This window comes from Saccopteryx bilineata, chromosome 3, assembly GCF_036850765.1.
Source record: "Saccopteryx bilineata isolate mSacBil1 chromosome 3, mSacBil1_pri_phased_curated, whole genome shotgun sequence".
NCBI lineage: Eukaryota > Metazoa > Chordata > Mammalia > Chiroptera > Emballonuridae > Saccopteryx > Saccopteryx bilineata.
In genome coordinates this window covers 193,413,565-193,439,927 of record NC_089492.1, presented here as the reverse complement: position 1 = coordinate 193,439,927, position 26,363 = coordinate 193,413,565, and the positions used below count along the sequence as shown (strand labels likewise).

General features: G+C 37.9%; 1 non-coding gene and 1 pseudogene across 1 annotated transcript; both read right to left on the bottom strand.

Annotated features, from left to right (window-relative positions):
* LOC136329961 (small ribosomal subunit protein eS17-like) overlaps positions 1 to 26,363 on the bottom strand; it is a 111,077-nt pseudogene that overhangs the window by 38,310 nt on the left and 46,404 nt on the right.
* On the bottom strand, positions 22,714 to 22,789 carry TRNAP-GGG (transfer RNA proline (anticodon GGG)). The gene has a single exon. It is a non-coding gene; the product is annotated as a tRNA-Pro (tRNA).

The following is a 26,363-nucleotide window of genomic DNA, read 5'->3' as shown; positions in this document are numbered from 1 at the left end:
CACAATCTGTTACTCTCTCTTTCCTTTCCACTTGGGAGACAGCTGGTCCTTTCAACACACCTCAGTCCCTGGTCACCAGGCAAGTGTCTGTGAGCAGTACTTTCTGCTCTTTTCCCTGGAGTGAGATCCCCTCTGGGTTCTCAGCCTCACCCTCCCATTCCTGTAAGCAGGGGTGATTCAGGTGCTCTCTACCAGGTTTGTTGTGGCTTCTTCTTTGCTCCTTTGTTTTTGAGAGCTGTTCTTGTAGTCCAGAGTTGGTTTTTCATGCTGATTTTTCCTAAATTGATATCTATTCCAGTTTGGTGGTGAGAGCTGGGCATCTGTGCATCCGCCTACTCCACTGCCATCTTCAGGTCTCTCAAGATATCACTTTTTGCAGATGACATGATCCTGTATATAGAAAACTCCAAAGACTCCACTAAAAAACTATTAGAAACAATAAAACAATACAGTAAAGTCACAAGATACAAAATTAATATATAAAAGTCTGTTGCTTTGCTATACTCCAATAATGAAACTTTGGAAAATGAACTCAACAATTTCTTTTACAATTGCACTAAAAAGTAAATACCTAGGAATAAACTTAACAAAGAATCGGAAGGAGCTATATTCTGAAAACTATAAAGCATTATTAAAGAAATTGAAAAAGACACAGAATAACCCTGAGTAGCCAAAGCAATCTTGAGAAAAAAGAAAGTCAGAGATATCAAACTACCTTACTTCAAATTATACTACAGAGTTACAATAATCAAAACAGCATGGTATTGGCAGAAGAACAGACATACAGACTTACTTTAACCTGTTCTTATTAAGTCAAATTCACATTTAAAAATCTAGCCATTTTGTGAAGTCTTTTTTATGATTTCTTCTTTATATTAGAAAACTCTATCATGTTGTCTTCAGGAATAAAAAAATATATATATTGGTATTGCCTGACCAGGTGGTAGCGCAGTGAACAGAGCATAGGACTGAGATGTGGAGGACACATGTTTGAAACCCTGAGGTCCCCAGCTTGAGCACGGATGGGCTCATCTGGTTTGAGCAAGGCTCACCAGGTTGACCTCAAGGTCACTGGCTTGAGCAAGGGGTCACTTGGTCTTCTGTAGCTCCTTAGTCAAGGCACATATGAAAAAGCAATCAATGAACAACTAAGATGCTGCAACAAAAAATTGATACTTCTCATCTCTCTTCCTTCCTGTCTATCCCTATCTGTTCCTCTCTCTGTCTCTCTCACTCTGACACACACAAAAAATTGGTATTAATTCTTGTCACTTACATTTCTCAACATCTTTTATCTGAGCTTCATAAACTTTGTTTTAAATATCAAAGAATAGAACTGATTACAGTCCTATGTTGAAAAGACATTGAACTGATTTTATTTCATATTAGATGAATAGAGATAAAAAGTGTGATTCTGTAATTTCTTTTTCATCAACTCACAGCAGAATAAATAAAGTTAAAGTTGATTTACATTTTATTTTACTCATAATTACAGCTACATGGGTAATTGACTTTATTTTCTATATAATTTTAGAAATAGAAAAATAATGTGGAAGGAAAAATTCTATTCAGTTATTACCATTCATACAAAGTAAGAGTAAGAAGAGAAAAAAATTGGATCCCTTTGGGACATAAATTGGTTTTGTTAGTTGAAGTAAGAAGCTATTGAGGACTGTCAATATTTCCTCCCATACACATGCGCGCATAGACACCAACACGGACATACTTACACATAATGAGGTATGGGTATCATCATCTTCTCTGGAAGTTGTTTGAGAAGAGTCAAAACAGAAGACTCAAGCTTTACATACCCATTAAAAACTATTTTACATCCAAATAAGTAGGCATAAACAATATCTGGCCTATCTGCATCAGTTAATGGAGGCCATTAAAATTATTAAAGCCTGCATAAGCATAAGCTATCAATGCTAATGTTTTTACACAAATTTGTGAAGATAAAGAGGCTCTCTTGATTCAAAATTGAAATGCATCTTCTAGAACAAAACAAAACAGAAAGCCTTAACTTACATTTTTCTATGAAGATATCAATATAAATGCATTATTTTTATTACTTGTAATAATAATAATGATAAAATTTTTATTTTAAAGGTTTGTTTATTCATCTGCATTTTATAGATTATCTAAACACTAACTCTCAGTAATTAGCATGATGCTAAAATATAGCACATATTTCAGTGAAATCTTAATTTTTTTTGTTACATGTAATTGTTAAATCTATTTTCCGGTTTTAGTAGTCCAATTTCTTTTACTGCTTCCATAGAAATAACATTAACAAGATGTTATATCAGAGGCAATAACATGATATTCCTGACATGCAATAGAATTTATCTTCATCACATGTCTGATAAGATCATCTTATTGTGTAATTAACTTTACTATTTGCATCTCTCATATTTTTACTCATTCATCTTCTTAGCTACTAAAGATAGACTTTCCATTTAGAATCTCTGTTACAGGTGCAAATTTATATTTCTTGTTATATCTTTGTTTATTTGTGGTCATCTAATAAATTGACTATTCATAATTCAGTTCAAGTGGCATTAGTAGGAATGCATATGATGATATATCATAGAAACATTTTATGTAGCAATAGTGGTAACTGAAAAATTAAATGTAATTAATTTTTAGGCATGTCTTCAAAATGTCAACAATTGCAAATACCTTTCTACTGAAAAAATTACACAAGGTAGACACCTTAAGAGAAATGTGAGAATGGGATGGAAGCTCTTTTCTTTTTGATACTCAGAAGGTTTCTGAGTAAAGAATTTATTTTAAAAGCTCTCCTTTCCCCCCTTCTCTTTCCTTTTTTCTTTAAACATTCACTATATTTATTCTACCCTTGCTCTTGACTGGCAAAAATGGAGATAAAAGCAGGGAGTAGGTGTAATTTAAAACAATGGTCCCCAACCCCTGGGCTGCGGACTGGTACCGGTCCATGGGCCATTTGATTCTTGTCCACTAAAAAAGAATAAATAACTTACATTATTTCCATTTTATTTATATTTAAGTCTGAACAATGTTTTATTTTTTTAAAATGACCAGATTCCCTCTATTACATCTATCTAAGACTCACTCTTGATGCTTGTCTTGTAAGTTCGACAATTATATTTTAAAATAACAGTTTTTACACCAGTTGCATAATTTTATTTTGTGCATTTATCCATCCCATCCTAAAGGCTGGTCCGTGAAAATATTTTCTGACATTAAACTGGTCCATGGCCCAAAAAAGGTTGGGGGCCACTGATTTAAAAGATAGGAAATATATTTCTACATTTGTCCCTAACATAGGTTTGCTGTCTATGTCATTTACTCTCAGTGATACACTGTTTCTCCATCTTTCAATAAAAGATTAGAACTCTAAATGGTAGAGCATCAGCCCAATGTCCTGGGGTCCTGGGTTCAATTCCCTGTCAGGGCACACAGGAGAAGCACCCATTTGCTTCTCCACCCTTCTGCCTCTCCTTTCTCTTTACCTCTTTACATTTATCTTCCTCTCCCACAGCCAAGGCACCATTGGAGCAAAGTTGACCCAGGTGTTGAGAATGGCTCCATAGCCTCTGTCTCAGGTGCTAGAATGGCTCTAACTGCAGCAGCAACACTGCAGATGGGTAGAGCATTGCCGTCTAGTGGGCATGCCAGGTGGATCCTGGTCGGCAGCATGTGGGAATCTGTCTTTCTGACTCCCTGCTTCTCACTTCAGAGGAAAAAAAAATGATTAGAACTCTAGTCAGAGGTATCTGGAGGGCATACTATGCCAAAGGAGATATTCAAGTCTCTTTGGATAATATAATAAAAGTAATTAAATCCCAAATTTTAAAGAGCCTTTATTCTGGATGGGAAACTAGACAAAAGAAATAATTTTACTCAACATTATATTCTGGATGCAGAACTAGAGGGAGAGAAATAATCTTACTCAGTGGCATAAGTTAAGTCAGTTTAATTGTACACTAGCTACACTGCAGACTTATGATGCACCATGAAAAAGCTAACATTATATCAGGGATAAAGAATTCAGAAAGGCCTGACCAGGCAGTGGCGCAGTGGATAGAGCGTCGGACTGGGATGTGGAAGGACCCAGGTTCAAGACCCCAAGGTCGCCAGCTTGAGCTCGAGCTCATCTGGTTTGAGCAAAAGCTCACCAGCTTGGACCCAAGGTTGCTGGTTTGAGCAAGGGGTTACTCGGTCCACTGAAGGCCCGCGGTGAAGGCACATATGAGAAAGCAATCAATGAACAACTAAGGTGTCGCAATGCACAACAAAGAATTCAGAAAGGATTACATTCAAATGTACTAAGCTCTCTAGATATTAAAACAGCTATGTACTGTGATAAAAGAATGACTAATAAAGGAGCAAACAGCTAATTTCACTGGTACTGGTGATGAATCAACAAAAGATCCCCAGAGGAGACATTTCATTCTGAATATGTTCAGCAAAAGAGAATGACAGAGAAGAGAAAGCACGCACAGAGTGCTAGAGGATCTTAGAAGAGTTTTCCAAATAGGTGCAAGTTAGGGGTATGCAGAGATAAAGGGCAGAAAGAATATTGGGTATTGTTTTCTTTTCTTTTCTTTTCTTTTCTTTTTGAGTAAATAGCAAAACAAATCATTTATTTTGATATATAGAGACTGGAACAGATTTCTATAGCTTATGTAGGTAGAAAATTGGTGATGAAATTATTCATAATATACTACAGAGAGAACCAGAGTTGAGAAAGAAGACAATGATATGTTGAGGTTAAAAGAAAAATACTGTAAAAATTCCAAGGATTAAAGAGAAACATAATGGCAGCTTGAGACTAGATCTTTCATTTTTTCCCCCTAGAAATTATACAAAGCAAAACCAAAAACAAGAACAAGTCACTCACTTGAAATAAATCTGTAGGGGTAGAGAAACAGATGGTTGCTTCTCTTGTGTGCCCTGACTGGGAATGGAACCTTAGAAATCCACATTCTGGGCTGATGCTCTACCACTGAGCAAATCAGCCAGTACCTCAGGAATCTTTTGATCAAAAATCCCGACTAAGGTGCCAATTTCTGTAGGGACAACGAAAGGACCCTTGGATTGAAAAACATCCCCTACCCCCATCTGGTGCAGGGCGGGGGTAATTTTTCAAGCCAAAGATAGGTATGAAAGTATGTAAAGAATAAAAAAAAAATGTTTATTGCACAAGGATTTTGATAACCAAGGAATCAAATCATTAAAGAAAGAAAGAATTTGGAGTTAATTTAATAAAGAGAACATAATAAGGTGAGACAAGAGAAATAGTTGTCCTGGGACTTAGATTTTGGTTTTGATTCTGCTGTTAATTATAGTAACAAAGCTTTTGTTTTCTCTGAGTCTTTGTTTCCATAAGTTGTAAATGGTAACTTTTGTAGTATTGCTTCTCACTTTATGACAGTATGTCTGATATGCAGACAAAAGCAAAGAGTGAACCCTTACCTGCTGGTCTGTTTGCACTGCTTGTTCATACTCTGTTCACAGTCTAATTGTTCTTAAATTATTTTAATTGCAGTGACAGACCAGTATTGAAAATGTTAGGATGTACTCAAAGTTAATTCTTTAACTTTCTCTCTAAGTCTTTCAGAAGTATCAATAAGTCATATAAAATCACTGATTTTTCCACTTTTTTTGCTCAAGTACTCTGCTGTAGGCTTATGAAACAGACATACAGACAGACACACAAACATATATGAGGATTCTATTTTCATAAACACTTATGGCACTCTTTCCAGAAAACTTAGGTGATGAAATTCACAAAGATTAGTTAATTCTTTGATTTTTTGTACAAACTTATTTAGTTTTTTTTAGAAGTTAAATTTAATGCAGTGACATTGGTCTATAAAAGCACATAGGTTTCAGGTAAATGACTCCATAATATTAGAACTGTTGATTGTATTGTGTGCCCATCACCCAAAGTCAAGTCATTTTCTATCACCGTGTATTTGTCCCTCTTTACTCCCCTCCCTCCAGTCTCCGCCCTCTGGTCACCACTTCACTTTTATCTATGTCCACGAGTCTTACTTTTATATCCCACTATATTTGTGAAATCATACAGTTCTTATCTTTTTCTGATTAACTTATTTCACTTAGCATAATATTCTCAAGGTCCATCCATGTTGTCTGTCATAAATGGCAATATATCATCAATGCTTATGGCTGAGTAATATTCCATTGTATAAGCACATTTTTTTCACCAGTTATTGGCTGAATTGTGTTCTCCAAAAATTTATACGTTGAAGTCTTAAACCCTAATGCATCAGAATGTGACTCTATTTGGAGATAAGTTCTTTAAAAAGGTAATTAAAGTTAAATAAGGTCATTTGGTGTGAATTTGAATACAATACCACTAATATCTTTATAAAAAGAAATTAGAACACCAACACAAAAAGTGGGAAGAACATATAAAAACACAGGGAAAAGGTGGTCATCTGCAAGCCAAGGAGAGGTGCCCCAGAATGGTTGGTTAATCATGTTAATTTGATCTTGAAAATCCAATCAGAACTGTGAGAAAATAAATTTCTAATTTTTTAAAAGAATGTACTTAATGATTTTAGAGAGAGGAAAGAGAGGAAGTGGGGGAGAAGCAGGAAGCATCAACTCGTAGTAGTTGCTTCTAATACATGCCTTGACCAGGTAAGTCTGGGGTTTTGAACCAGCGACCTCAGCATTTCAGATTGACACTACCCACCATGCCATCACAGGTCAGACTAAATTTCTGATTTTTAAGCCATCCAGTATGTGGTAATTTTTATTACCACAATATAGCCATTAACCCATTAATTATAGCAATAAGAAATTATTTTTAAACTTGTAATGCATGCCCTGGGTCTCATTTCTTGGGAAAATTTAGAAAAATTAATTCTATTATAAAATAGAAAATGCTTTGAATCATGTAAGGAGAAAGCATGTATATAAAATGATTATCACAAACTATTATGTCTCCAGCACCATGAAGAAGCCAAAATTGTCTACAGAAACTACAGACATCACATCTCATTAGTGATGTGATGTCAGTTTTTATTTTCAAAACTAATAAAATTCCCTTTACCAAAGGATTATTATTATTATTATACCAAAGAAGGTGTTGGAATACATTAATTCTTTAGAAGAATCTGAAGTAAGTGTTGCAAAAACATACAAGTCCATAATCTTAAAAATGTTTCTTCATAATGGTCTAGAAAGTAAAACAGCATTTAACTGCATAACGGTTTTCTTTTAAAATTTCTTTCCTTTTCTTTATTTCTAGTCCTTTGCTATTTTTTTTGCATGTGAATTGTCAGGTAATTTCACAATTTCAAATAAAATATCCTTTTTTTCTTTTACAGATTAGTGAATGATGCATATAGTTTAATATTTCCTAACCCCTTCTTAAGAAAATTTTATCTTCCTACTCTGTAACCATAGAGAATTGTGTCTCTAGCACTAGTTTACCATGGTGATTCTGAAAAATTAACATAGCAGTACTACACTTTTGTCTACATCAATAGAGAGAAAGCACTGTGATACAGAAGAATCAAAATATAAATGTTTCTATTCTGGATGATGACTGAGTTGACAATAAATTGGTTTTTTCACACCCAAGGCATTTTTTATATAGGTAAGAAAACTAACTTGAAAGGCTTCAGATGCCTTATTAAAGTTCTTGTAATAAAAAACGTTAAAAAACACAATAATTTTGGGAGAAGTTACAAGTTCTAACAAGTCAGAAAAAAATTGTAAAATAGATTAGCTGACCTAACCACACATACTTGTATGTAGACACAGACACAGTTTGGTAAACATTAGCCATACTTTTTTAGGACCAAAAAAAAGTATTATGGAATTTTTTTATTTTTATTTTTTTTTACTTTTTTATTTTTCTGAAGCTGGAAACGGGGAGAGACAGTCAGACAGACTCCCACATGAGCCCGACCGGGATCCACCGGGCACGCCCAGCAGGGGTGAAGCTCTGCCCACCAGGGGGCGATGCTCTGCCCCTCTGGGGCGTTGCTCTGTTGCGACCAGAGCCACTCTAGTGCCTGGGACAGAGGCCAAGGAGCCATCCCCAGCGCCCTGGCCATCTTTGCTCCAATGGAGCCTTGGCTGCAGGAGGGGAAGAGAGAGACAGAGAGGAAGGAGAGGGGGAGGGGTGGAGAAGCAAATGGGCGCTTCTTCTGTGTGCCCTGGCTGGGAATCGAACCCGGAGTTCTGCACGCCAGGCCGACGTTCTACCACTGAGACAACTGGCCAGGGCCTGGAATTATTTTGAAAGAGTAGTTTTTTGATATTTTATAATTGTATAGTTGTGTTTATGTAAGTGTGTTTCCATCAGTAAAGTTTGAATCATGTATAAAATAAGATATACAATGTTGAGACATATGCTAAAAAGGAGCATTGATCTTGTAGACTATTCATGTTGGACTGATAAAGGTGCTAAATGAAATCCCAGAGCAGGAGAAAATAGGATTTAAGTGCTTCTGACTGAATAATTTTGACATGACTAAATGACAGTTTAAAAATCCAATCAGAAGTGTATCTACATTTCATGTGTTCAAAAAAGCATTTCCATTGGTATAGTTTGGTTTGTTGAATTTTGTTAATCAGATTGACTAGTGAGTAGGCATAGTTATATATAAATAGATTGCTCATTCCTACCTCCTAACTCCGAGACCCCTGCCAGCAAAAGCCAAGATTCTAATGCCTTTGTCTTTGGGGGAGATCAGCATGTTCTTGCCCTAAGGGTTTATGGAGGTCCTTAGTCACTCAGAGCAATCAAGTCTGAGGCTCTGAGAGTGGAAAGAATGGGTAATCTGCCAACCAGACTCCCTACCAGAAGCTCTATATTAGACATATCTTTCAGAAATGAGCCCAGATTGTCTCCTGCCCTGTCCTGCATATAAAATAAGAACCTACCAAGTGTACAATTTAGATGATTTCCAGAAAGTTTTTATACTGAAAAATATCTCTTCTACATTTACTGAAACCCTTGTCTTTATCCACTTTTTGAAATCCTTCATCATTTGGTTACCAAACATGTAAATGATTTAGTTTGAATTTTAGAAGGAAGATATGGCCTAATAATCCTGATTTTTTATACTAGGGGAAAATAAAGGAAAGTCTAATAAGATAAGTTTCCCTCCTGGGCTTCAGGCATACTGACAATATGTAATATAACTAAATTCATAAGTTTGGGGTTGTAGAGGAGAAGATAATTTTTCCTCTACTTTTATGAGTTATCTGAGATCCCTGTAATAAGATAGATTAACATGTATTACATATATACATACATAGATGCACATGTGTTTACTTCTTGTATATATATCCAAGGGAACATGAATAATTCAAAGCTTCATAATTCAGTATTAAATACCATTTCAACAGGAAAAGGGAAGGGAAAATATAGGCCTCTTAAAGGAGAATGAATGACTTTTTTTTTTTTTTTTAGGAATGATGAATGAACCAATTGAGGAATAAGAGGGAAGTATGATAGTTTCTGACAAGGTTTGCCTGAGAATGATGTGAACTCCTGATATATTCTTCTGGTGACAAGACTTAATCTTCCTGGACTGAAGAAACTACCAAGGAGGGGATCTCCAACAATTGAGTAACTTTCAGTGGCAATCTTTAGGCAATAAGAGGAGTTTAGAAAAAGACTCTCCCTGCATCTGCTTCTTTTTCAAAGTGCCTACATCGAAGTAGCACATGTTGGGATGGCATATTCTGCTGCTCTTTAGTGTCCACATGAGAAAGTGAGGGTTTGCAAGGTCTTCTTATAGATATATGCATTTATTTTATTTTATTAATTTTGATTCATGTTTTGGTCAGTTGAAATATTTATTAAGATAATCCTTCCTAATGAAAGGTTACCTTATATTTGTGTAGTGTTATGAGCAATATTGACAGTGACTCTATATAAATAGGTGTAGTAGTCATTAAATAGGTTCATAGTGATAGATCTGAAATTTTAAAGTCCAAAATTTCTGGAAATCTAAAGTACTCTCATTACTCATTTTGTGGGAAGACAACCTAAACTGACACAAGACAATTTATGTTTCTTTTTTTATACTATTGAATAAGAGTATTCATACACTTTTCTACAGAAATATTAATGTTTTTGTATGTGTGTGTTTTACAAGGCACATGTATTGTCTATCAGTTTATCCAAGACATAAGGGTTATTTCAGTGTGTAAATATACACACATATTAAGAAGTTATATGTACTAAGAAAGAGGTCATCTTTTCTGTAACCCCAACTTAATGTGCTTTATTTATAGGATATGACCCAAGATGTTAAGTCTTAGTAAAACAGGTACTGTAGTAATGCAGGGTTATCCTGTTTACTATTTTCAGGGTCATCCACATCTGGGCTACAAAAGTACTAGCTTCCTAGTAGGTCTCCCTGCTTCTACTCTTGTCTCCCATGTACAAGTTTATCTTCTGACTAACTGTTGTATGAAATTTTTAAAGTCTCCTCACTCTCCACTCAACTCTATAGTTACCACCAATTTGAAAGTCTCATCTGTGGACTACAGGGTGCTTCACCAACTGCCCTGGTTTCAGCAACACTCTCCTCTGTCATTACAGCTCCACAGCTCACGGTGCTCCAGTCTTATGGGACTCTTACTGCTCTTCACATCATCCCGGGCACATTTTCTCCTAGTGCATCTACAGTTCCTAATGTCTCTGCATGAGAACTTCTTCCCATAGATAAGAAGACGACTTTTTCACACCGTTCCGGAAATCAGCACTGAAACTGCATCTCCTTAGAGAACTTTCTCTAATCCACCTGAAATAGCCTTGACTACCTCCCTAAAAGCCTCCACCTTTTTTATTATACTTCCTTTCTCATAAAGATTTGTCATTATCTGCCTTTGTATATGTATGTATATACTAGTTTTTGTTGTAGTGTTTGACTTTTTTAACTATGACAATTTAACTTCATGATGGCAGGAAATGTGTCTTTTGTTCAACTCTATATCCTCAGAGACTATAAGGGTACCTGGGATACAGTAGGTATTAAATAAATGAGTGGATAAATTAACATAATTGGTGATAAGAATATTTTCACTTTTTTCTAAGTGAGAGGCAGGGAGGCAGAGAGACGGAGTACTGCATGCACCCCAACCGGGATTCACCCGACAAGCACCCTACAGGGCGATACTCTGCCCATCTGGGGCTGCTGCTACATTGTTTGGCAACCAAACTATTTTGGCACTGGAGTTGGAGGCCACAGAGCCATCCTCAGCACCCAGGGTCAACATGCTCAAACTATTTGAGCCATGGCTGCAAAAGTGAGAGAGAGAGAGAGAGAGGGGGGAAAGGAGGGAGAAGCAGATGTTCACTTCTGTGTGCCCTGACCAAGAATTGAGCCTAGGACTTCCACATGCCAGGCTGACACTCTACCACAGAGCCAACTGGCCAGGGCCAACCTTTTATATTTACATAAATGTTTACATATTTAACTATTTTATCAAACCTAGCCATTGATGGATTTATCAGTACAGTTTTCCTAAGTCAAAAATGGTTTCCTCCTCACTCTGTTCAACTCTGTCATATTATCAAAACAGTCACAATATATATTGAAATCAAAATTAAACAATATTACATTGCATTATTTTAATTCAAAGGCATAGTGTTTTGGCTATAATCTAAAGAGCCAAACCAGAGGAAAAACTTTCACTAAAAGCTGTGTTCTGCAGAATTCTGATATTGTTAGCTGTATTCTTTGAGACTATTTTAAGTTTTGTAACAATACTCATTAAAAGTCTAATATTATGCTAGTTATCTCTTAAATGTTTTAATTAAGCTATCTTTTACTGTGAATTTATAAATCTATAATAAAATATCACGTTCCTTATAAGCTGCCTTTCCCAGTAGCTAGCATCTGATCTGTATACTGAGGTGCACCATATTTTAAAATCCACAACTTATGTGCCCTATCTCACAGGCGTTTCTGTCTTAAACCTTATGATTAAAATCTCAGGCAACATAAACAATAGCAGGTGCTGCACCTGAAAAAAAGGATAAACACTTTAAAATAAGATAAAACTTCTAGCTAAGCCATCTAAAACATGTTTTTTCATTGCAGAATAAGCCAGATGGGCAAACAAGTTTGGAGAAATAAATAACTTACCTGTGACAATTGCAGACAGAGGTGACACAACTAGCATGTGTGTGCATGTCGATAAAATTACCAAGTATAGCTTCTTTGCTCTTTTGTTCTGAGTAGCTCAGAGCTCTTTGCAAGAAGAGGGTAGGAAATTTTTTAAAATTATTATTACCTTAAAAATACATAGAAATAGAATTAAAAAAGCAGATGACATATTGTGGTTGGGAATTTACACAGACTAGGGAAAAAATACAATTAAACTGCTACTAGGCTAGTGAAATTAATCATTGCCATGAAACTACAGGGATGGTTCAGAAATATTGTTCTTTGCTTTACTTCTCCATTAAGTTTCCTAACGTAGGTAATAAAAAAATCTTTGCTTATACTCATCTGGAATTTAAAGTTGGGTCCTAAAGCAATTGCACATTAGAGTATAAAAGAAGACATTTAACCTAAAGAAAGCCCTGAGCCTTAATCCTTGGGGCTATAAGACAAAACAAAAAAAGAAAGCATATCAATAAAACATAGGGATTCCTAAACACTCCAAATGCAGGAAACACTTCTTTATTTCAGTGATAGAATCAGCATATGGAGCATGTTCTGAATGTTAGACTTAGATCTAATAAGATCAAGGAAGTATATAAAAGAAATAGAAGAATCTGAGGAAAAAATTAAACTGATATGATATAGGATTATTCATAAGCCTTAAGAACTTTACAAATATCACCTGTTCTAACAGCTAATTCTGAGATATTTTATCTTTATTTAGTTTGTTTGGACCAGAAAGAAGGGTATCAAAGACAAAGATGCCATAAAATTTTATCAGGAATTCCTCTGTATCTCAAAAGAATGGTTGTTGCCTTAAAAAAAATCAAAGAAAATCATTACCTAAATTTTTTGGGAAAAAAGCCACAGTACAATATTTTTGCCCTTGTCTAAATTCTGAAACTTCCAGCAAAATATCATTTGAAAGCTTAATTATTTTTCACCCAGTGATATAAAAAAACAAACAATAAAAATACAATTAATATAATATGGCATAATAGGGATACGTTATTTTGTGATTACTTTGTCACTCTGTTCAATACAGAGGAATGAAAAGGACCTTTTTCAGTTATTATCCAGATCCAGCCATTAAGAAGGTCAAACGTTGTTGAAAGTATAAGATTTATTTTTATTTGTAAAACAATTAGAAAATAATTTAGTTTGGTATACGTAAGTATTGCTGGATTGAGTATTATTAAAAAGAGATTTTAGGAATAAAGATGAAAGAATTCTTGCTACTTTTCTTTTACAGACTCAAATGGTTTTTAGTAATCTAAATTTATGACAGTTTTACAAATATATCATCTTCTTTCATAGTTTTATATATTTTGCCTTTGTGGGTTTTTTTTAAATTTATTTACTGTGTTTACATAGATTCTAGTGTCTCCTCGAATGCATGCCCCCTTCCCTGTATTCCCTTCAACATCTACCTTACCCCCTCCTAACTGCTCCCTCACCCCTTCCCTTCAGGTTTAATTCCATTCCTCAGTTCACATTGTTCCTTGGATTCCTCAAATGAGTGAGGTCATATGTATTTTCTACTCTGCCTGGCTTATTTCACTCAAGATAATAGTTTCTAGGTCCATCTATGTTGTTGCAAAAGATAAGATTTTCTTCTTTTTCATGGCCTCATAGTATTCCATTGTATATATGTACCACTGCTTTTTAATCCACTTGTCCCATGATGGACACTTGGGCTGTTTCCAGATCTTCGCTATTGTGAACAATGCTGCCATAAACATGGGGGTGCATTTTATTTTTGAGTCAGTGTATGGTGTCCTTGGGATATATATAACTGGGATGGCTGGGTCAAAAAGTAGTTCCATTTTTAATATTTTGAGGAATCTCCATACTGTTTTTCACAGTGGCTGCACCAGCTTGAATTCCCACCAGCAGTGCAGGACGGTTCCCCTTTCATCACATCCTTGCCAGCACCTATCATGTGTTGTTTTGTTATTAAGCACCATTCTGACTGGTGTGAGGTGGTATCACATTGTGGTTTTAATTTGCATTTCTCTAATGATTCGTGATGTTGAACATTTTTTCATCTATCTATTGGCCATCTGTATGTCCTCTTTGGAGAAGTGTCTATTCATTTCTTTTGCCCATTTTTTGATTGGATTGTTTGTCTTCCTGCTGTTGAGTTTTATAAGTTCTTTATAAATTTTGGTTAACCCCTTATCAGATGTATTGTCAGATATGTTCTTCCATTGTGTGGTTTGTCTTTTTATTCTGTTCATATTGTTTTAGCTGTGCAAAAGCTTTTTAGTTTGATATAATCCCATTTGTTTATACTGTCTTTTATTTCACTTGCCCGTGAAGATAAATCAGCAAATACAGTGTGTCCGTAAAGTCATGGTGTACTTTTGACAGGTCACAGGAAAGCAACAAAAGATGATAGGAATGTGAAATCTGACCAAATAAAAGAAAAACCCTCCCAGTTTCTGTAGGATGATGTGGCAGCATGTGCGCATGCACAGATGATGACGTAACACCATGTATACAGCGGAGCAGCCCACCGCCATGCCAGTCGAGATGTGGACGGTACAGAGGAAAGTTTAGTGTGTTCTGTGGCACCCTAAATTTGAATCCGTGACCAAAGTGCAATGTGAATATCAGCGCATTTACAATGAAGCACCACCACATAGGAATAACATTACTTGGTGGGATAAGCTGTTGAAGGAACCAGCAGTTTGGTGGAGAAACCCCATTCTGGTAGGCCATCAGTCAGTGATGAGTCTGTAGAGGCTATACGGGATAGCTACCTAAGGAGCCCTAAAAAATTTGTGCGTGAGCTCACATTGAACTGCACTGAATAGGTATGAAACTGGGAGAGTTTTCCTTTTATTTGGTGCATATTTCACATTTCTATCGTCTTTCGTTGCTTTCCTGTGACCAGTCAAAAGTGCACCATGACTTTACGGACACACTGTATATTTCTGCGATGGATGTCGGTAAGCTTACTGCCTATGTTTTCTTCTAAGATGCTTATGGTTTCAAGACATACATTTAAGTTTTTTATCCATTTTGAGTTTATTTTTGTGAATGGTGTAAGTTGGTGATATAGTTTTATTTTTTTGCATGTAGCTGTCCACTTTTCCCAACACCATTTGTCTTTACTTCATTGTATACTCTTACTTCCTTTGTCAAATAACAATTGTCCATAAAGATGTGGGTTTATTTTCTGGGTTCCCTGTTCTGTTCCATTGATCTATATGCCTGTTTTTATGCCAGTACCAAGCTGTTTTGAGTACAATGACCTTGTAGAATAACTTGATATCAGGAAATGTGATACCTCCCACTTTATTCTTTTTTTTCCAAGATTGCTGAGGCTATTTGTGTTCTTTTTTGGTTTCATATAAATTTTTGGAATATGTGTTCTATACTTTGAAGTATGTCATTGGTATTTTAATTGGTATTGCATTGAATTTATAACTTGCTTTGAGTAATATAGACATTTTAATGATGTTTATTCTTCCTAATCATGAACATAGTATATGCTTCCACTTGTTTGTACCTTCCTTGATTTCTTTTATCAATGTTTTATAATTTTCTGAGTACAAGTCTTTAACCTCCTTGGTAAAATTTACTCCTAGGTACTTTATTGTTTTTTGTTGCAATAATGAAGAGGATTGTTTCCTTAATTTCTCTTTCTGACATCTCATTGTTGGTGTATAAAAATTCCTCTGATTTCTGTGTATTAATTTTATATCCTACCACATTGCTGAATTCATTTATCAAGTCCAGTAATTTTTTTACTGAGACTTTAGGGTTTTATATATACAGTATCATATCATCTGCAAATAATGATAGTTTTACTTCTTCCTTTCCAATTTTGAAGCCTATTATTTCTTCTTCTTGTATGATTGCTATAGCTAGGACTTCCAATACTATGTTAAATAAGAGTGGTGAAAGGTGGCACCCCTGCCTTGTTTTTTATCTTAAGGGGATTGTTTTTAATCTTTGCCCATTGATTATGATGTTGGCAGTGGATTTGTCATAGATGGCCCTTATCATGTTGAGGTATGTTCCCTGTATTCCCACTTTGCTGAGAGTTTTTATCATGAATTAGTGCTGGATTTTATCAAATGCTTTTTCTGCATCTATTGAAATTATCATGTGGTTTTTCTCTCTTTTTTTGTTTATGTGGTGAATCACACTGATTGATTTACAAATGTTGTACCATCCTTGCCTCCCCAGGTTAAATCCCACATGATCATAATGTATGATTTTTTTCATGTATTGCTGGATCTGGTTTGCTAATATTTTGTTGAGAATTTTAGCATCTAAATTCATCAGGAATATAATATTGGCCTATAATTTTCTTTCTTTGTGTTGTCTTTGCCTGGTTTTGGAATCAAAATTATACTCACCTCATAAAAGAAACTTGAAAGTTTTCTTTCCTCTTGAATTTTTTGAAATAGGTTGAGAAGGATAGGAATTAATTCTTCTTTGAATATTTGGTAGAATTCACCAGTGAAGCCATCAGGCCTCAGGGTTTTGTTTTTTGGAAGGTTTTTTTTTTTTTCCTGTATTTTTCTGAAGCTGGAAACGGGGAGAGACAGACAGACTCCCACATGCGCCCGACCGGGATCCACCCGGCACGCCCACCAGGGGGCGACGTTCTGCCCACCAGGGGGCGATGCTCTGCCCCTCCGGGGCGTCGCTCTGTTGCGACCAGAGCCACTGTAGCACCTGGGGCAGAGGCCGAGGAGCCATCCCCAGCACCCAGGCCATCTTTGCTCCAATGGAGCCTCGCTGCGGGAGGGGAAGAGAGAGACAGAGAGGAAGGAGAGGAGGAGGGGTGGAGAAGCAGATGGGCACTTCTCCTGTGTGCCCTGGCCGGGAATTGAACCCAGGACTACTGCACGCCAGGCCGATGCTCTACCACTGAGCCAACCGGCCAGGGCTGAAAGTTTTTTGAAAACTGTTTCTATCTAATGTGTTGTCATTGGTTAGTTTTGGTTTTCTGATTCTTCCAGATTGATTTTTGGAATATTATATGTTTTAAGGAATTTGTCCATTTTACCTAGGTTGTGTAATTTTTTGGCGTACAGTTCTTCATGGTATTTTCTTACAATATTTTGTATTTCTGTTGTGTCAGTTGTTATTTCTCACTCATTTCCAATTTTATTTATTTGAGTCCTTTTTCTTTTTTCTTGGTGAGTCTTGTTAAAGGTTTATTAATCTTATTTACCCTTTCATAAAACCAGCTCTTGGTATTGTTTCTTTAGCCTCTATGTCATTTATTTCCACTTTGATAATTATTATTTCCTTCCTAATACTACCTCAGGACTTTACTTGCTATTCTTTTTCTAGTTCTTTTAGATACAAGGTTAGGTTGTTTATTTGAGCTTTTTCTAGCTTCTTAAGGAATGCCTGTAACGCTATGAATTTTTCTCTCAGTACTGCTTTTGCTGTGTCCCATAAATTTTGAGTTGTTGTATGCTCACTATCATTCGTGTCTAAAATTTTTTTAATTTTTTTTTATTTCATTGTTAACCCATTCATTATTTCATAACATGCTATTTAGTTTCCATGTGTTTGAGTATTTTTTAATTTTTCTGTTGTGGTTGATTTCTAGTTTCATTCCATTGTGATCTGAAAAAGTACTTTATATGATTTCAATCTTCTTAAATTTGTTGAGACTGCTTTTGTGCCCTAACATGTGGTCTATCCTACAGAATGTACTATGAGAACTTGAAAAGAATGTATATTCTGCTGCTTTAAGGTGAAAGATTCTGAAGATACCTATTAAATCCAGTTGATCTAGTGTGTCCTTTAAGTCTGCTGTTTCTTTCTTAATTTCCTTTCTTGAGGATCTATCTAGTGATGTTAGTGAGGTATTGAAATCCCCTACTATTATAATATTGAGGTTGATCTCACTCTTTATATCCATCAAAGTCTGCTTTACATATTTTGATGTTCTTATGATAGGTGCATAGATATTTATAATGGTTATCTCTTCCTGTTGAATCACTCCTTTTATCATTATGTAGTGACCTTCTTTTTCTCTTACTATGGCCTTTGTTTTAAAGTTCATTTTGTCTGATATAAGTATTGGTACCTCAGCTTTATTTTCATTTCCATATGCATGAAATATTATTCCCATCCTTCTACATTTAGTCTATGTGTATCTTTTGTTTTGAGGTGTCTCTTATAGACAGCATATGTATGGGTCCTGTTTTCTTATCCATGCAGCCATTTTATGTCTTTTGATTGGATCATTTAATCCATTTACATTTAAGGTTATTATTGATATGTAGTTGTTTATTGCCATTTTATTCTTTAAAGCTATCTTCCTCTTTTGCTATATTCTTTTCCCCCTTTGTACTGTTTATATCAGGTCCCCTAACTTTTCTTGTAGCATTGGTTTGGTTGTAATGAATTCCTCAAGCTTTTTTTTTTTGTCTGAGCTTTTTATTTCTCCTTCAATTTTAAACAATAAGCTTGCTGGACAAAGTAGTCTTGGTTGTAGGTTCTTGTTCTGCATTACTTTGAATATATCTTGCCATTCCCTTCTGGCTTTATGTGTTTCTTCTGAGAAGTTGGGTGTCATCCTTTTGGGCCCTCCTTGGTAGTTGATAGCCTTTTTTCTCTAGCAGCTTTTAATATTTTCTCTTTATCACTTAGCTTTGGTATTTTAATTATGATGTGTCTTGCTATGGATTTTTTTGGGTTTCTCTTTAATGGAATTCTCTCTGCTTCCTGAACTTGTGTGACTTTTTTCTGCATCAATTTAGGGAAGCTTTCAGCTATGATTTGATTGAATAAGGTCTCTATCCCTTGCTCTTTTTCTTGTTCTTCAGGAACTTTTATGATGCGGAGGTTGTTTCTCTTTAGGTTGTCACAGAGTTCTCTTAGAGTTTCCTCATTCTCTTTTCTTTTTGCTGCTCCACTTCTGTGTTTTAATTTATCTTGTCTTCTAAATCACTGATTCAATCTTCTGCTTTATCTAGCCTGCTTTTAATTGCTTCTAGTATAGTCTTCATTTCAGATATTGTATTTATTATTTCTGACTGGTTCTTCTTTATTATTTCAATATCCTTTTTAATACTTGTTATTTCTTTATTTATGTGCTTACTGTGACCATCCATGGTTGTTTTAAGATATTTTAGCATTCAGATACTCATTATTTTAAACTCTGCATCTGTTAGTTTGCTTATATTCATCTCACTCAGCTCATTTTCTGGTGTTTCCTTGTTGGTATGTTTGGATTGCACTTCTCTGTTTCCCATATTATCTGTGTTGCCCTGGACTTTCCTTGCTTCTGGCCTGGGGCAGATCAGTGGGGGACACTGACTCTGTTTCTTATTCACCTTTTGGGGGCTAGAGGTGATCCAGATCTTCAGGCTGCCTCTGCTGGGTCCAGGTGCTACTGTAAATATCAGCTGCATGCCTAGGCTTGATTTTATCTTCTCTTGGACTGGGAGACATTACTTTAAAAGTTCAAATTCCCCTAAAATCCACTTTCTGTTGTATTTTATTGCTGGCTACTTGTTGGGCTCAGTACTGTAATTCAGTGATTAGTAATGGTATTAGATGTGGCCTACTTCTTAGCCACAGGTATCATTCTATCCAGACAGTTTAGCTCCCATTGTGTGGTCTGTCTACCAGGCCACCACCTTTGTTGCTGCTTGGGGCTTCTGGGCTTTGGTGCTGCTTGCTCCAGCCCACCTCCATGACCACCGCTACCCTGGTCAGTCTCACATGTGCCCGCATGCCTTTTTGGACTTACCCGGCTTCCTTTGTAGGCTCAGATCTCAGCAGCTGCCTGGGGGGTGGGGTCACATGCACCCTCTCAGATCACCACCAAGGTTGTCTGTGCTCTGTTTACTGCTGAGGGCATGTCCACCCCCAGTCGGTTTCCTTACCACCTGGATTCCTGCAGTAGCTGGAGTGATTTCTGCTGTCCCTGGGAGGCTCATGCATGCGTGTGCTTTTCCCCTCAGCTACCGCTTGGCACGCTGCCTCTGCTTGGATAACCACAGAGGGCACGCCCAGCCCCAGGAAGGTTTGCACAGCTGCTCAAATCCCCGTGGCAGCCAAGCAACTTCTGCCATCACTGGCGGGCTCACCTGCACTTGCAGTTCTCCCTTTGTTGACTCTCTGGACTCCACGCCCCACCAAGGGTGGGCCAGTCAGCAAGCAGAGCTGTGTGTGAGCCCAGTTTCCCCAGTGGCAATGGCAGTTTCCAGCTCTGCATGCTGGCTTGCGCATGCCCGCTCAAACCTCCACAGCCTGCCCTGCTGCCTCCGTCCTGTCTGCCCTGGCAATCACTCAGCAGTGCGATGGGTGGTGTAACATAGACCTCTGCACTTTCTGTTTGTGTCCCTAACATGGTACCTGGCTCTAAGCGCCTTTGTTCTAGCTAGGGTAGGGGAGCCTCCTTTGGATGAGGCACTTTTTTTCATTTGCTGGTGATGCTGGTTCACTTTAAATTTGGGGAGTGACTCAGTCCAGGGGTTAGGGTGTCCTCCTGGATCTCCGGGAAAGTGGCTGTGAGCAAGACTCTCTGTGCAGTTCCTTTAATACGGAGCCTGGGTCTGAGAGTCTTGTCTCCTTCTCTCAAACCGTGTCATGTCTCGGCTTTTTTTTTCTCAGCCAAATATAATCTGTAAGCCTCTTCCAGGCCCCAGGGCTCTAGGCTGGGATTTCAGTTTGGAGGATAAGGACCTGCAACTTGCTGGACAGCCCTCCCCATCGCAAAAGTTCCTCCCAGGCACTGCTCCCTGCTCCCAGCATCTTTACTTTTCCTACCAGACTTAGTGTGAGTTCTTCAGAGGTCCTTGGCTATCAAATCTTCCAAGTTCAGTCCAAAACATGTCTTTCATGATGAGTGTTCTCAGATTTAAGTTGTATTCCACCTTGGTTCCAGGAAGTGGGAGTTGGTGTGTCTGCCTACTCTGTGGCCATCTTGTCCCCCTTCTGGCCTTTGTGTTTTATAAATTTGAAATGTGTTTCTTGTTATCCTAAAAATACAAAGACAAAATGATAGGTGACAGTGTTTATTTGCGATCAAAAAGAATTGCAATTTGTGAAACAGATTCCAGCAGATACACAAATATTGTCCTGATTGCAGGGTGAGGGCAGGAATTTTTATGAGAAAAAAAGGGAAGAATTACATAAATAATAGAAATAATTTTTTTTCTTTGTATTTTTCTGAAGCTGGAAACGGGGAAGCAGTCAGACTCCTGCATGCACCCGACCGGGATCCACCTGGCACGCCCACCAGGGGGCGATGCTCTGCCCATCCAGGGCATTGCTCTGTTGCAACCAGAGCCAGTCTAGTGCCTGAGGCAGAGGCCATGGAGCCATCCCCAGTGCCTGGGCCATCTTTGCTCCAGTGGAGCCTTGCTGTGGGAGGAGAAGAGAGAGACAGAGAGGAAGGAGAGGGGGAGGGGTGGAGAAGCAGATGGGCGCTTCTCCTGTGTGCCCTGGCCGGGAATCAAACCCAGGACTTCCGCACGCCAGGCCGACGCTCTACCACTGAGCTAGTGCTAATTAACTGAGTTACTCTTTAGTATACATAGGTGGTTACTAATTTTGTTTCAATATCTTCAGATAGTCTATTAGCATCAGTCTTTGTGGTCAGGATGCCTGTTTTCCTGTTAGCTTTGAAAACATTTTTTTTTTGTTGTTTTGATCTAGCCCAAAGGGTTTTTTTCCAACTGAAAATATTCCAGAGTTTCAAGGAGGAAGCCATACAGGGCAGTTTCTTTGTAATAACTGTAACTTCTCCCCTTTAAAATAGCTTCACCTCTGTCAAACTTTCACATACCTAATTGTTCATACCCTTTGTTAAATATTTATCTCTTCTTTCTTTAATGTGTATCTCAAAAAGCACACTTTCCTTAAGGTGTGTTCAAGTTTCCTTGGCTAAATGCAAACAAGTTATACCCTTGTATTCTCTGTAGCTAATTTTTATTGTGAAACTTATTTTTTGGCTTTATTTTGGATTTGATAAGGATTTATCAATGCTTTCAATTCCCTTATGTATCACTTAGAAATACTAACCACCAAAATTAATGAATAGTACAAAAGGTAGTTATTAAAAATGACATATATTCATTTTTATTCCTTCAGACTTTTAAATAAAATTTCTTATAGCGAACCTGCAAAAATAAAATATAACAAATTATTGCTGATAGTTTTTCACTGAAAATAATGTAGAAATAATTTTGAGACTTCCCAATTATGCTAACTAAACATGTCTTATCATTGTTTCTTTAATAACTTAACCATAAAGAAATGTATAAAACAACTTTTTTTTTGTATTTTTCTTAAGTTGGAAATGGGGAGGCAGTCAAACAGACTCCCACATGCACCTGACTGGGATCCACCTGGCATGCCCACCAGGGGACGATGCTCTGCCCATCTGGGGCTTCACTCTGTTGCAACCAGAGCCATTCTAGTGCCTGAGGCAGAGGCCACAGAGCTATCCTCAGCGCCCGGGCCAACTTTGCTCCAATGGAGCCTTGGCTGTGGGAGGGGAAGAGAGAGACAGAGAAGAAGGAGAGGGGGAGGGATGGAGAAGCAGATGGGCATTTCTCCTGTGTGCCCTGGGTGGGAATCGAACCCAGGACTCCTGCACCCCAGGCCGATGCTCTACCACTGAGCCAACCAGCCAGGGCCACAACTATTTTTAAATATTGGACAGCTGGTGGTGCAGGATTGTCACCACTGAGACAAAAATAAAATATATTCCCAAGTTTTCTACCTTGATACTTAATACAGGCTGTAATGAAAGAAAAGGGAGCTAAAACTGATGCCAACAGTCTTGCTGAATGTAGGAGAGAAATTAGAGTTTGGGAAGGCCAAGGTAGATAAATTTTGTATGATGAAATACTGAGGAGTAAGATGCTACACACAGAGAACTCTGAAGATTCTGAAGATCCCACTTATTGGAATGCCATTAAGTCTTTGAGTGATACAGTAAACAGATCATGCATAAGAAATAACTACCCAAGGATGGAGAAAAGAACAACAACAAATCACTAGGCTGAAAAATTTCTAGTACTCTTAGAAGAATGGGCATATTCAGTGTTTCCAACAGCCAGAAAGGAGACTAAATTAAATACATGGAGCATCAATCAGATGGTGTTAACCATATGGTTTCACTGTTATACTGGGGTTTACTCAAACCTAGACTAAAGGCTGCCCTGGACAACACTAAAAAAGCAAAACAGAAAAATCTTGGGAAAAACTCAACTGGCCCCAAATAATTTAACTTTATGCAAGACCATACTTTAATACTATTTAAAGAAACATAACTAAATAAAGCATAAAACCATGCAAATTTTATGTCTGGCATCCTATAAAAACTAAGCAGCATCCAAAGAAGCAGAAAGTATAATTCTACAGTGAGAAAAAAAGTCAATTTACAGAAATAACAGAGATATTGGAATGAGGTCATAAAGACAGTTTTTCAAAAATTATAAGTATGTAGTACAGATTAAAGAAGGTATGGAAGAACATGAACATATAAAGAGATAAATAAAATGTATTTTAAAAATTCTACATGAAACTTTAAGAGCTTGAACAAATAGTATATCTAGAAAAAAATACAGTAGATGTGACCATCAACAGATTATATATTGCAATAAAAAAGATCAACAAACTTGAACATACAGCAATAGAAACTATCAAAAATGAAGAACACAGAGAAAAATCTCCTAAAAAAATAAACTTTACATCAGTGATTTTTGGGGATAATATACTAACATCATGTCATTAGAGTCTTGTTAAGAATGAATGAGCATGACTTGTGGTGGCGCAGTGGATAAAGCGTCGCCCTGGAAATGCTGAGGTTGCCGGTTTGAAACCCTGGGCTTGCCTGGTCAAGGCACATAAGAAGTTGATGCTTCCTGCTCCTCCCCCCTTCTCTCTCTCTGTCTCTTTCTCTTCTTTCTCTCTCTCTCCCTCTCTCTCTCCTTTCTAAAATGAATAAATAAAAATAATTTAAAAAAAGAATGAATGAGGGATTCCAAGATGGCAACAGAGTAGACAGACATTCCAACTGCCACCTCCCAAAACCAAATTGGATTATAACTTAATTTAAGAACAATCATCTTGAAAAAACAACTTTGAACTAAATAAAGAGGATTCTATAACCAAGGATCACAGAAAAAGCCACACTGAGACTGGGTAGAAAGAACTGAGATGTGGAAAATGCATCCCTGCTCCCAGTAGTGAGTGTGGCTGAAAATTCAGAGGGATTCTCACCATGGGAAGTGTTGTCCTGAGAGATGTAAGTGCTCATCTCAAGGCCTGGAGCCCCAGCCTAGGGGCCCAGAGCCTAGAAGAGGTAACCAAACAGTATTTGGTGGTGAAAATGGCAGTGTTTCTGTCTGTGAGAAAGAGAGAGAGAGCTCTTGGAGATGAATGCTCCATCTTAAAGGGCCCACACAGAAAAATCTCATTCACAGCCAGTTACCCTGGCTCCAAAGGAGGGAGAGCTGAGAAGATTGGAGTTGTGTGAGAAGAGTGTAATATTGGAGGCCCAAGGAGAGACACTATGGGGGAAGGCCACCGGAACATCTGTGCTGAGTCATTCTCCAATGCTGCAGTCACCATCTTTCTTGATCAGAGCATCTTCTTGGTGAGGCATCAGATTGGGGAAAAGCAACTGCTCTGCCTTCACCTTCCAGAGTCTCTCATACCCCAGTCATGGTGACAAGCTGTTCTGAGAGACTAGGAAGCAGGGTGGGGGGAATCAGTGACTCCGTTTTCTGGTGTTGAGACTGGAGCTCCCCCCGATACTCTCTCAAGTCTATAACTGGTACTGCTACCTTACTGGAGACTCAGTGAAAACTGTACAGAGAGGAGGCAGACCACACCTCTGAGTCTCAGAGGTCACACTCACACAACTCCTAGGGCCACACTTTACTAAGGTTTGTGAAAAAAATCTGCACAAACTGACACCTGGGGCCAAGGGGGGGAGCCACACCCACCACACTTCCTAATCCCAGAATTGCTACAGGAACTAGACTCTATCAGAGGTTTTTTCAGTGGCTGAGCCCAATAAGCAGCCAACAGACAAAGGCTGCAGGAGGTGGGATTCAGGTAAACTTGAAGTATTAAGCTGACCTTCCCTCAGGCCTAGTGTGGGTAAAAGCCAGCCTAGGTGTGCAGCTTGGTATATACATGTGCATCTGGTCCTGATAGAGGCAGCCACAAACTCTGGATTGCTTGCAGCTTCAAGAAGGTTGGTGAGGGCCAGTCACGGGCAGTCTTTCACTGTTCTACACCAGGTTCTTGACAGGGAAATCCAGGACTGGTACATCCAAGAGCTAGCTGCAGAAAGCATCAGTTCAGGACCTAACAAACCTTGCTATATTGGTATCTTAAGGAAAATCTCCTCATATCTGGTCCAGCTGAAGCGAATTTCCCTCTCTGTGATCAGCACCGGCACAGGAGCTCATCTGTATTGGATAGGGTGGAGATTTATAGTCAGACCACCTGGGCTCTATATATCCTGCCCTGCTGGGCTAGATTACACAGGAGAAAGGAAGATAGGCTTGGAGCATGTACATTTAATGTGTGGGTCCCTGTAAGACTATTTTTGGGTCTGGTCAAGGGGCTTAGTCATCCTTGGAGAGGGGGCACAGTCAGACCCAGGAAAAAACTCTCTCAATCTTTCTCCCTGAGACCATCAGCTGAAAGAACTTCAGCATATGAAACAGTCAGCCACACTTGTTCTGAACCTGCTGCTTACCATGTTGGGGAGAAATAAAATTTGACTATCCAGCAGTGAATGAGGGATTAAGCTCTGGTGTAGGGGACACATTTGCTATACTGACCTACTGACAAAGAGAACCCTGAAGAAGGGGGTCCGATTAATGTTGAATTCATAGCTGCAGCTGCCTTAAACCACCAAGTGTGCAACATGTAGAGAGGTTGGTTGGGTAAGGCCAATCCAAGTCTACACTATAGTCTTACTACAGAAAACTCTGTGAAAAGACAGGCAGCTGCAAGAGGAGGAGGAGGAACAGCTGAAAAGTAGAGAGAAATCATATAGAACTTGGGGCTTTTACAAAGCTGCTGTAATCTCTAAGCAGGAGGAAGCTGATCCTTATACACAGGTTGGCCCCTCCCATAATACCCATGCATAGAAAATGCAGACACAAACAGCAAAAATTGCAGTATCTGCTGCCAGGTAGCCCACAGAAGGTTTAAAACAACAGCTGACACCAACCCGAGAAGAAC